Genomic DNA, 14,068 nt, shown 5'->3' on the forward strand with positions numbered 1-14,068 from the left:
CCTTTATGAATTAAAACCAAGAACAGAATTTTATCGCCATAGTTTTTCATGCAGGGGAGCTAAACTGTGGAACACACTACCTTCAAAGATAAAATATTCTCAATCCCTCGCCTCATTCAAATCCAGTTATTTTAAGCACTATTCAAATAATAATCAATTTTAAGATATACCTTTGTTGTTGATTTTGTGTTTGTTAAAATAATTATGATGTATTGAGTTATCACTGACTCAAGTTTCTTAACAAATTGATTTAAATATTATTTATATATTCATAATATGTGCTATTGTTCCTCATGCTATACATATTACATGTATGTTGATGTTGTTTCTTTGAATGTATGTATGTATAATATCATGTATAGATTAGAGAGGGCCTCATGGGAGACCAGTCACCTTGTACTGAATGTGTTTACCCTCTGAAAATAAAGAATTTTATTATTATTATTATTATTATTTACATGATCTCACCAACAATTGTTGGTAACCAACTACATGTAGCCCTACATGTATACAAGTATATTACTGTTATTCCATTCATTACACCAGAATTCACAACTTTCAACTCTGATATAGCAAATTAGGAACAAACGTACATCCGATTTCTAAAAATACCTCTTCAAAATGACATTATATAATCACGTGGCAGCCTTGATCTCATCTTGAGCCAATAGCGTGACGTGATGTCCGTGTTACAGATGTCTGCTACACGTCTGAAGTATACTGCTTTTGAAGATAAACCTTTAAGTAGTCATTAATCTTGAACAATTGACTTCTGTTTTTATGGCTGTTTGCAGGACAGAAGCAGGCACCAATCATAGAGGTCTTTAACCAGTGAATTATTGACAATAAATGCACCTTGATATACATGTAAGTCTACTGATTAATAGATTTAATAATGGGGTTTTTTTAAATAAATATTTTAATACTTGTATATGTATTTGTTGTTTTTAATCATTGCACAGGCATCAAAATAAATCAAGAATTTTAATTCAGTTACCAGGAGGTTACCACAGGTCAACAACATCGAGTATGGTACTTTGTTGTCCACAAATTCTTAGTAACAAAAACACCACAATGTAAAATTTGCTCAGTTGTGTGCTGTTTAAATATAAAATACATGCACAAGTATCAGTATGAGAACAATGATATGAATGACTAACTAAGTAATGATATATTTGTGAAGGGACGATAATGGGAACTGTAAACTTGATGTGTTGTAACCTATAAGATACCAAGACCATAATTTATGGTAACTTTCACACAGATTACTACACACTATGCTTGTTTTGATGCCTGTAATGTATTAATTGTTTAAATGCTATTCAGTCTTCTGTTATAATTACAACATTATACTAACTATACTGAGAGACAGTCAGAGAATAAGTAACACAATGGGTATTCACTGAATATTTTCTTATAAAAATGTTGTATCATACAGAGGTTTCCCCAGAGGTATGAAGAGTAGCGGGGTGTTACATCTGTGTGCATGCAAGTAAGTGCCGTGCCACCATGGGAGCGTGTTAAACCAATTCCCACTACACTTTAATTTGCCAGATGTCAGTCACCTGTTGGTTGCAACAAGTTCTGAAACTTAACCGGCCTCAGTGGTGTTGTGGTTAAGCCATCAGACATAAGGTTGGTAGGTACAGGGTTCGCAGCCTGGTACCAGCTCGCACCCAGAGAGAGTTTTAATGACTCAGTGGGTAGGTGTAAGACCACTACACCCTCTTCTCTCTCACTAACAACTAACAATTAACCCAATGTCCTGGACAAATAGCGCAGATAGCTGAGGGGTGTGCCCAGGATAGTGTGCTTGAACCTTAATTGGATATAAGCATGAAAATAAGTTGAAATTAAATGAAACTTGAAGGGACATTTCTGAGTTTCATGCAGAGACTTTTTAACGATTGTAATTACATATCAAATATATTTGTCTGCATAAACTATTAGTGGCTATATATTAAACGTGTTTCTGATAGTTCTAATGTTCATACTAGGTTAAATTTCATTTTATTTCGTAATAATTCCAATCTCTAAAAATCCCTTTATTATAAACCCTTGGATTGGTCAAATTCGTATCACGTGATAATAAAAACTGGCATTCATAGCACCATGAATCTCAGTTTAGCGCTATTTTTGGCTATATAGCCGGAACTACTTTATGAATTATGTCAACAAAGGAATCCCCGAGGAATTCCCTTGAGATTCTATTTTTAGACATCAAACAGTAATCATCTGCTGTCAAACTTCTAAACATCTTCACATATAAATTATACCATACAAAATAGGTCGCTTCAGACATTTTTATTAAAGGTTAAAAGTTATTGAAATTACTTACGTTATATGTTTATAGTGAATTCAAAATCCCACAGCTAAAAATCTATTTTGCCGATCCAAAAAAAGTATATAATTTTTGGCTATATAGCCGGAACTACTTTATGAATTATGTCAACAAAGGAATCCCCGAGGAATTTCCTTGAGATTCTATTTTTAGACATCAAACAGTAATCATCTGCTGTCAAACTTCTAAACATCTTCACATATAAATTATGCCATATAAAATAGGTCGCTTCAGACATTTTTATTAAAGGTTAAAAGTTATTGAAATTACTTACGTTATATGTTTATAGTGAATTCAAAATCCCACAGCTAAAAATCTATTTTGTCGATCCAAAAAAAGTATATAATTCCAATGGAATTTAGTATTTTACAAAAGCGATTTCAAAAACAAAATTCAGTCAGTTCATGCCAACCATTAGTAGTAACGCGCATTCAACGGCATTGTAGTATGACGTACACAACACATAGTTTCTAAGTTTGCGCGCCACTGCGATGCAATCTTTAAACGAGTCGGGTTTTGAAACTAGGCATATCATGTACATGTCGGGACACAGGAACGAAGCTTCAATTCGAAGCTACAACAGAGAATGTTCCACTTTCCAAAAATGAAACATGAGCATGGCACTGTCAAATCTCACGAATACTTGTGTCGCACCACTTGAAGTCACCCATGCCAAAACCATCCTGTTGCCACTTCCACAATTACAAGGCCAGTAAACACAGAAACTCGCGACACACCTGTTTCATCCATTTCCGGAAACATTGAAACCACTTTCTCCATGTCAAATCTATCAACACATGGAATTATCACGCACTCAAAATTTTATAACTGTAATTTCAATGTCGTAATTGGTAAATCTGGACAGTAATCAAAAAATGGCGCCCATCCACAGTTCGTAGTTAAATATTCATACACCAACCGCTTCACATATAAATTATAGCATACAAAATAGGTCGCTTCAGACATTTTTATTACAGGTTAAAAGTTATTAAAATTACTTACGTTATATGTTTCTAGTGAATTCAAAATGTTTTTAATTGGTATTGACATTTAATGCAAAAAATTAATATGAATTGTATTAATGATTGTAACATTGTCATTCTCTCATTCGGCTATTGACGGAAAAAGCCGAACCACCATAGGGATTCCGCTAATGTTGAGTATGAATTTCGTGTTAATAAAATAGTAAATAGTTGGAAAATAGAGTTTAGTATGAATGGCTTCGCGCTAACGCGCTACGCCATTCATACAGTGTATAAAGCGGTTTTGCGTTTCATACTAGCATGAAAATAGAGTTTATTATGAATGGCTTCACGCTAACGCTCTACGCCATTCATACAGTGTGTAAAGCGGTTTTCCGTTTCATACTAGCATGAAACTCAAAAAAATTCACGTTCAATTCTTAAATAACATGTGACGGGGATGAACTGTACTGGAATAAAAGCACTGAATACCCCTATCTTAGGACTGAAATTCCACAGATATTTTCTCGGGATAGGTTTACCCAAATACGCAGATACCTGCACTTTTCTGCTGTGATTCAAAATGACAAATTGTTTTAATTTCGATACATCATTGACAGCCTACGTACTTCGTTCAAAGAAAACTACATTCCACATGAACATATCTCTGTAGATGAGGCCATGATTCCGTTCAAAGGCAGACTTGGTTTCAAACAATACATGAAAGAAAGAAAGAAGTGTTTTATTTAACGACGCACTCAACACATTTTATTTATGGTTATATGGCGTCAGACATATGGTTAAGGACCACACAGATTTTTTTTAGAGGAAACCCGCTGTCGCCACATAGGCTACTCTTTTACAACAGGCAGCAAGGGATCTTTTATTTGCGCTTCCCACAGGCAGGATAGCACAAACCATGGCCTTTGTTGAACCAGTTATAGATCACTGGTCGGTGCAAGTGGTTTACACCTACCCATTCAGCCTTGCGGAGCACTCACTCAGGGTTTGGAGTCGGTATCTGGATTAAAAATCCCATGCCTCGACTGGGATCCGAACCCAGTACCTACCAGCCTGTAGACCGATGGCCTAACCACTACGCCACCGAGGCCGGTCCAAACAATACATGAAGGACAAACCAGTGAAGTTTGGAATCAAGGTGTGGGTCCTTGCTGATGCTGTAACGGCTTACTGCCACAATTTTGATGTATATGTTGGCAGGTATACTCAAGGAGTAAACCGATTTTTTGGCTTGAGTGGGCAGGTAGTAATCGCACTCACAAAACATCTACAGGATGAAGGCAGAACAGTTTATACTGACAATTTTTATTCCAGCCCAATTCTGGCGCACTACCTTGAATCCAAAGGTATTTACACCTGTGGGACAGTCAGGTGTAACAGGAAAGGATATCCTGCAGATCTTGTGAAACTCAAGAATGAAGAAAGCCGGCTACCCCGGGGACACACAGAGTGGAGACAGTGCGGTTCACTTATAGCTCATAGCTGGAAAGATAACCGCACGGTTTATTATTTGAGTACTGGTTTCATACCTGTACAGGACGGGTTGACGACCACTAGAAAAAAGAAAGACGGCACCAGAGTGGAATTCACCTGCCCCCCCAGCTTCAACACAATATCAAAAGTACATGGGAGGTATCGACAGGATGGATCAAATGACCAGGTTGAATAAAGAAAAGAAAACAATGAGATGGTATAGGAGAGGTGAGTGGAAGTTGTTTGAAATCTCAATGTACAATGCGTATATAATAGAAGGACACACCATCAACCATGATGCACCTGGGAAGAGGCGACGGGATCTTCTATCTTTCAAGCTCGACTTGGCTCACCAACTGATAGGCACCTTTCAGTCGCGAAAGAGAGCTGTACCAGGTCGACCACGAAGTGATGCCTCTAACTCCCTGTTACGACTTGATGGGAAGAACCACCTACCTGTGCCACGTGAAGATAATAACCGTCTGTGCTATGTGTGCAATTGTCGACACAAAACATTCAACAAGACCAACCCGGGTGTTCACTACTCAGAGAACCCCAACAAACAGAGAAAATCCAGTATGAAATGTGAGAAATGTGATGTTTACCTGTGTTGTAATCCTAAAACTACCTGTATCTAAGATTTCCATACACAGGTAAATCTGTAGACTAGAAGAACCATGGTTGTAAATACTGTTTGTAATTGTAAATAAGTGTATACATATATTTTGTGTGCAGAACTTTTATTTTTCTCTGTGACAGAAAGACCTACATGTTCATGTATCTGAACTGAACAAAACTATTTGAGGAATTTGACAATTCATTCAGTGTTGTTCGATACCTGTGATTACCGTGGCTGCAAAAGCATTGTAAATATATTTTTTAAATTATAACTGGAATGTTAATTAATTAATTATCCAACAAGAAAAACATTTGTACTGGGTTTTTTTTTAAATTACCAGTCCTACCTACTCAAATAGGTGAGTAATATGCATAGTTTACCTGTAATTACCAGATTTATACCTGTGGAATATAACATTTTTAAAGTATTATTTGTTTTATCTAGACAGCTGTCCATTTACCTTTCTGGAAATGTATAGCCTATAACTAAAATTAATGATAAAACAAGTAGTTTTATCCTTTAACAAACATGATCATAAATCTGCTATTTAAACTCAGTGTGCAGGGAAGGTCAAGGCTGTAAAACTTAGTGGTGAAAGAGTTAAATTTCATTTTATTTTGTAAAGTATGTTTTTTCGTACCTATGAAATTATTTGAAGACAAAATCCAGTTTGGGCTTCTTATAAATATTAAGACGACCAGAAACATACTGAATATACAGACAATGATATACTAAACAAGAAAATATATTTAATATGTCAGTTTAATCGTAGAAATATTTTATTAGTCCGAAACATCTTACAATGGAGCAAACTCAGGAATGTCCCTTTAACAGAACACAAGTACTCACACCTCTATAATAGGTGAAACACATCCTTAATACCTAATTAGGTTGGATGGGAACTCATTTAATGTGCCCCTATCCACAGAGGTTCAGGCACGTCCACCACGGATTCAGTCTCTGACATAGCCAGGGAGTGGTTCCGGGGCAGAAACCTAATTAGGTGCAAGGCCCTCGACACTCTTTCCTTTAAAAAGGTTGATTGCTAATTGTCATGACAATGAAGCTGGCACGCTTCAAGCCATCTTGCCTCTCCTCCAGTTCCCTAAGAGTATGATTACCAGATTAGCACAATTCTGCTCCGTTTGATCTAAACAAGCCTAGCCACTGATTTGTATTACAGTGACTTTTATAAATTACCCCAAAAAGGACATTAAAATTATTTCCCACAACTATTTATTCACATTCAAAAGATTTACAAAAGCTACAATTAACAGCATGGATGACACAGATTAACCAATCCAAAAGCTGTTATTCTCTTTTATAATCATTATAAATTGTATTGTTCCAAATTATGCACCAAAATTACCTCAAGAAAATTGTGCAATCTTTCAATTTTTGACTTAATCCTATAGGACATTCAAAATTCAATAGCACCACAAATGGTTTTCAAGTGGAGAACCACCAACATACCTCTTGCTTGATTGATTCCCATGCTTGTCTGTAGGTCCCATGAACGACAACAGGTATTTCTGCCGGATCCGTTATTGGTGTCAACTCTAGATCCTCAACCTGTTAATACACAAAAACTAAATTTCTATACCACAGGTACATGTATAAACATAAACAAAATTAATAAATTAACAAATATTACTGCATGAAATATACAAATCTAATGTATACAAAATCAGTTCTTATTACATTGATTTGTAGGTTTTTTTTTTAATTTACGAGATTGTTCATTATATATTTTAAAATAGAGAAGGCTGTTCCAAAGTCTAGGGCTCTGTTTTTGCATCACATTACACACAGATGAACAGTGAAATATTAAGCTTAGGTTGCATGAAAGTATGTTATGCATGGTTAGATTACCAGCCGTATATTTGCAAGATAACAAAAAAAAAACATCATTTCTTTTCATGCATCAACAGAGCTGCCAACCCCTAGCCACAAGTGAGAGCAGCATTCATGACAAGCTGAGTGTAGCAAATGATATTTGAGTGTAGCATGGCCGAATGTCATAAACAGCAGCAAAAGAAAACACCAAATAACTACGTCATAATAACCGCAAAAGACTGGGTCATGCTATTTTTAACATAGATAATGCTTGTCATCGGTTAAGGGATACGGATATAGGCCCCTACCCGAAATGTAACGAAAGTTGTCAAATAAGTCGGGCGATTTGAACAAGATTATGAATGACTAGAATTTTGTTTTTATAAAAGGATCGAAGTGCAATAAACCCAAAATTAACTGTTGTGGAATGATGTGATCAATACTAAATTTGAATGCTTATATTCTTAAAATTAAAATTACTCTATTCCTACGTTCACGTGCAATTTTCTATATTCACAGCATGCAAGCGTGACACAACTAAAGAACAGTTCTTTGAAGGTTTTATAGTACGGGACACTGGGGTCGGCCTACAGTAATGTCTGTTATTGAATACATCTTACTATAACTGTTTTACAATGGTTCTTAATCCGCAAATTATACTCTTATATGTTGGAATATAAAAAAGAGAAAAAGCCACAGAACTGACGAATTCAGTTTTTAGTTACTGTATTCCAAGATTATTTTCAATTTTAGTATAATTGCCAGAAATCGCCCACTTTTCAACTGTACTCTGTAGACCTATAATTTGTGATAAAGATGAAACGTATACGCTTGCCAAATAAAACATAATTCGTTAGTAGAAACTTTGGCCAAATACACTAATCATCCACTTATATTTATCTGTTCCAAAAGTTATTACTGGTTTTCATTAGCGTATCATACTGGATTGTTTTTCAAATGAGCGTAGCAATTTGGGCGTGAGCGTAGCAAACGTCAATTAAGTGTAGCAAACTAAGCCCAAAGCGTAGCAGTTGGCAGATCTGCATCAAATACTTTATATAACGTATATTTCACTGTGTATCTGTGTGTATGAAATGTTCAATCCTACCATGCATTACAAGTTAATAGAAGAAAAAACATTACTGACAGAATCAGCCGTGTTACAATAGCAGTTAGGTGACCACTAGCAGGCTCCACATCCTGTTTAAGACACCTTATTAACGATAAAAGGCAAGTGTGGTGTGAAACATGTATTACAATAGCAGTTAGGTGACCACTAGCAGGCTCCACATCCCGTTTAAGACACCTTATTAACGATAAAAGGCAAGTGTGGTGTGAAACATGTATTACAATAGGAGTTAGGTGACCACTAGCAGGCTCCACATCCCGTTTAAGACACCTTATTAACGATAAAAGGCAAGTGTGGTGTGAAACATGTATTACAATAGCAGTTAGGTGACCACTAGCAGGCTCCACATCCCGTTTAAGACACCTTATTAACGATAAAAGGCAAGTGTGGTGTGAAACATGTATTACAATAGCAGTTAGGTGACCACTAGCAGGCTCCACATCCCGTTTAAGACACCTTATTAATGATAAAAGGCAAGTGTGGTGTGAAACATGTATTACAATAGCAGTTAGGTGACCACTAGCAGGCTCCACATCCCTTTTAAGACACCTTATTAACGATAAAAGGCAAGTGTGGTGTGAAACATGTATTACAATAGCAGTTAGGTGACCACTAGCAGGCTCCACATCCCGTTTAAGACACCTTATTAACGATAAAAGGCAAGTGTGGTGTGAAACATGTATTACAATAGCAGTTAGGTGACCACTAGCAGGCTCCACATCCCGTTTAAGACACCTTATTAACGATAAAAGGCAAGTGTGGTGTGAAACATGTATTACAATAGCAGTTAGGTGACCACTAGCAGGCTCCACATCCCGTTTAAGACACCTTATTAACGATAAAAGGCAAGTGTGGTGTGAAACATGTATTACAATAGCAGTTAGGTGACCACTAGCAGGCTCCACATCCCGTTTAAGACACCTTATTAATGATAAAAGGCAAGTGTGGTGTGAAACATGTATTACAATAGCAGTTAGGTGACCACTAGCAGGCTCCACATCCCTTTTAAGACACCTTATTAACGATAAAAGGCAAGTGTGGTGTGAAACATGTATTACAATAGCAGTTAGGTGACCACTAGCAGGCTCCACATCCCGTTTAAGACACCTTATTAATGATAAAAGGCAAGTGTGGTGTGAAACATGTATTACAATAGCAGTTAGGTGACCACTAGCAGGCTCCACATCCCGTTTAAGACACCTTATCAATGATAAAAGGCAAGTGTGGTGTGAAACATGTATTACAATAGCAGTTAGGTGACCACTAGCAGGCTCCACATCCCGTTTAAGACACCTTATTAACGATAAAAGGCAAGTGTGGTGTGAAACATGTATTACAATAGCAGTTAGGTGACCACTAGCAGGCTCCACATCCCGTTTAAGACACCTTATTAACGATAAAAGGCAAGTGTGGTGTGAAACATGTATTACAATAGCAGTTAGGTGACCACTAGCAGGCTCCACATCCCGTTTAAGACACCTTATTAACGATAAAAGGCAAGTGTGGTGTGAAACATGTATTACAATAGCAGTTAGGTGACCACTAGCAGGCTCCACATCCCGTTTAAGACACCTTATTAACGATAAAAGGCAAGTGTGGTGTGAAACATGTATTACAATAGCAGTTAGGTGACCACTCGCAGGCTCCACATCCCGTTTAAGACACCTTATCAATGATAAAAGGCAAGTGTGGTGTGAAACATGTATTACAATAGCAGTTAGGTGACCACTAGCAGGCTCCACATCCCTTTTAAGACACCTTATTAACGATAAAAGGCAAGTGTGGTGTGAAACATGTATTACAATAGCAGTTAGGTGACCACTAGCAGGCTCCACATCCCGTTTAAGACACCTTATCAATGATAAAAGGCAAGTGTGGTGTGAAACATGTATTACAATAGCAGTTAGGTGACCACTAGCAGGCTCCACATCCCGTTTAAGACACCTTATTAACGATAAAAGGCAAGTGTGGTGTGAAACATGTATTACAATAGCAGTTAGGTGACCACTAGCAGGCTCCACATCCCGTTTAAGACACCTTATTAACGATAAAAGGCAAGTGTGGTGTGAAACATGTATTACAATAGCAGTTAGGTGACCACTCGCAGGCTCCACATCCCGTTTAAGACACCTTATCAATGATAAAAGGCAAGTGTGGTGTGAAACATGTATTACAATAGCAGTTAGGTGACCACTAGCAGGCTCCACATCCCGTTTAAGACACCTTATTAACGATAAAAGGCAAGTGTGGTGTGAAACATGTATTACAATAGCAGTTAGGTGACCACTAGCAGGCTCCACATCCCGTTTAAGACACCTTATTAATGATAAAAGGCAAGTGTGGTGTGAAACATGTATTACAATAGCAGTTAGGTGACCACTAGCAGGCTCCACATCCCGTTTAAGACACCTTATTAACGATAAAAGGCAAGTGTGGTGTGAAACATGTATTACAAAAGCAGTTAGGTGACCACTAGCAGGCTCCACATCCCGTTTAAGACACCTTATTAATGATAAAAGGCAAGTGTGGTGTGAAACATGTATTACAATAGCAGTTAGGTGACCACTAGCAGGCTCCACATCCCTTTTAAGACACCTTATTAACGATAAAAGGCAAGTGTGGTGTGAAACATGTATTACAATAGCAGTTAGGTGACCACTAGCAGGCTCCACATCCCGTTTAAGACACCTTATCAATGATAAAAGGCAAGTGTGGTGTGAAACATGTATTACAATAGCAGTTAGGTGACCACTAGCAGGCTCCACATCCCGTTTAAGACACCTTATTAACGATAAAAGGCAAGTGTGGTGTGAAACATGTATTACAATAGCAGTTAGGTGACCACTAGCAGGCTCCACATCCCTAACAGACACCTTATTAACGATAAAAGGCAAGTGTGGTGTGAAACATGTATTACAATAGCAGTTAGGTGACCACTAGCAGGCTCCACATCCCGTTTAAGACACCTTATCAATGATAAAAGGCAAGTGTGGTGTGAAACATGTATTACGGACAACCCCAATAGCAGTTAGGTGACCACTAGCAGGCTCCACATCCCGTTTAAGACACCTTATTAACGATAAAAGCCAAGTGTGGTGTGAAACATGTATTACAATAGCAGTTAGGTGACCACTAGCAGGCTCCACATCCCGTTTAAGACACCTTAATTAACGATAAAAGGCAAGTGTGGTGTGAAAAACTGGCATGTATTACAATAGCAGTTAGGTGACCACTCGCAGGCTCCACATCCCGTTTAAGACACCTTATCAATGATAAAAGGCAAGTGTGGTGTGAAACATGTATTACAATAGCAGTTAGGTGACCACTAGCAGGCTCCACATCCCGTTTAAGACACCTTATTAACGATAAAAGGCAAGTGTGGTGTGAAACATGTATTACAATAGCAGTTAGGTGACCACTAGCAGGCTCCACATCCCGTTTAAGACACCTTATTAACGATAAAAGGCAAGTGTGGTGTGAAACATGTATTACAATAGCAGTTAGGTGACCACTCGCAGGCTCCACATATCCCGTTTAAGACACCTTATCAATGATAAAAGGCAAGTGTGGTGTGAAACATGTATTACAATAGCAGTTAGGTGACCACTAGCAGGCTCCACATCCCGTTTAAGACACCTTATTAACGATAAAAGGCAAGTGTGGTGTGAAACATGTATTACAATAGCAGTTAGGTGACCACTAGCAGGCTCCACATCCCGTTTAAGACACCTTATTAATGATAAAAGGCAAGTGTGGTGTGAAACATGTATTACAATAGCAGTTAGTGACCACTAGCAGGCTCCACATCCCGTTTAAGACACCTTATTAACGATAAAAGGCAAGTGTGGTGTGAAACATGTATTACAATAGCAGTTAGGTGACCACTAGCAGGCTCCACATCCTGTTTAAGACACCTTATTAACGATAAAAGGCAAGTGTGGTGTGAAACATGTATTACAATAGCAGTTAGGTGACCACTAGCAGGCTCCACATCCCGTTTAAGACACCTTATTAACGATACAAATAAAAGGCAAGTGTTTTTCTATCTTTTTTTCTATTTTAATAATATACAAACATAGGTGTGAAACATGTATTACAATAGCAGTTAGGTGACCACTAGCAGGCTCCACATCCCGTTTAAGACACCTTATTAACGATAAAAGGCAAGTGTGGTGTGAAACATGTATTACAATAGCAGTTAGGTGACCACTAGCAGGCTCCACATCCCGTTTAAGACACCTTATTAACGATAAAAGGCAAGTGTGGTGTGAAACATGTATTACAATAGCAGTTAGGTGACCACTAGCAGGCTCCACATCCCGTTTAAGACACCTTATTAAGGATAAAAGGCAAGTGTGGTGTGAAACATGTATTACAATAGCAGTTAGGTGACCACTAGCAGGTTCCACATCCCGTTTAAGACACCTTATTAACGATAAAAGGCAAGTATGGTGTGAAACATGTATTACAATAGCAGTTCTGAATACATTGTCACTGCAACTGCTATTGTAATAAACTTTTTCCAAAGATGAAAAACAGATATTTGCTGATTCGAAAATCCCATTTCAGACATAGAAATACATTATTAATGTATAAAGGTAAGTTATCTCAATGAAAAATATGATGTGGAGAAATTTATTACAATAATGGTTATGAGTACATTGTCACTGCAACTATTACTGTATTAAACTTTTTCAATAGATGAAAAATAGATATTCGCTGATTAGAAAATCCCATTCTAGACACTGAAGTACATTATTAACCCAAAATGTTAAGTTGTCTAAAAGAAAAATACAGTGTGAAAATGTTTTATTGTAATAGTGGTTGGCAATGCAGGGCCATAGCTAGGATCTAGTAATGTGACACACCACCATCCCAAGTTGTTCCTACATGTGAGGTTTGATGGTCCTGTATGCATCTGTATGCAAGATATGATCCGGACAAGGATTTGCTGTTATGTGCAGTAGACTGTGAAAAATATGTTACAGTGACCTAGTAATAGTACGCGACACACCGCCATCCCAAGATGTTCTTACAAGTGAGGTTTGATGGTCCTGTATGCATCTGTATGCAAGCTATGGTCCGGACAAGGCTTTACTGTTATGTGCAGTAGCCTGTAAAAGTAGGTCACAATGACCTAATAATAGCATGCGACACACTGCCATTCCAAGTTGTTCCTACATATGAGGTTTGATGGTCCTACATGCATCTGTATGCAAGATATCGTTTGGACAACGATTTACTGTTATGTACAGTAGACCGTGAAAAGTAGGTCACAGTGACCTAGTAATAGTACGTGACACATGGTCATCACAAGTTGTTCCTACATGTGAGGTTTGATGGTCCTGTATGCATCTGTATGCAAGATATGGTCCAGACAAGAAAAAGTTAATAGAGGGGTGTATAAAAATTGACACTTAAAAAGTGAGGCAGGCAGGCAATGTACTAACCTTTATTGTGTGACCTTGGTTTGCACGGATCATCAACCAATTACAGTCAGACTCATTTTTCATTGCAAACCTCTTCTTGTCATTGTTTTTCACAATTGTTTCCACATCAGCTATGGTTGCTCCTCGAAACTGCGGCAGTTTAAGTATATCCTCAGCATACAAGAATCCACCTACAAGTGGTATGAACAAAGATTTTTAAAAGTTATTTGATAATTAATTATACACTTGTATTTAACA

Source organism: Gigantopelta aegis, chromosome 6, assembly GCF_016097555.1.
Source record: "Gigantopelta aegis isolate Gae_Host chromosome 6, Gae_host_genome, whole genome shotgun sequence".
In the NCBI taxonomy this organism is placed as follows: domain Eukaryota; kingdom Metazoa; phylum Mollusca; class Gastropoda; order Neomphalida; family Peltospiridae; genus Gigantopelta; species Gigantopelta aegis.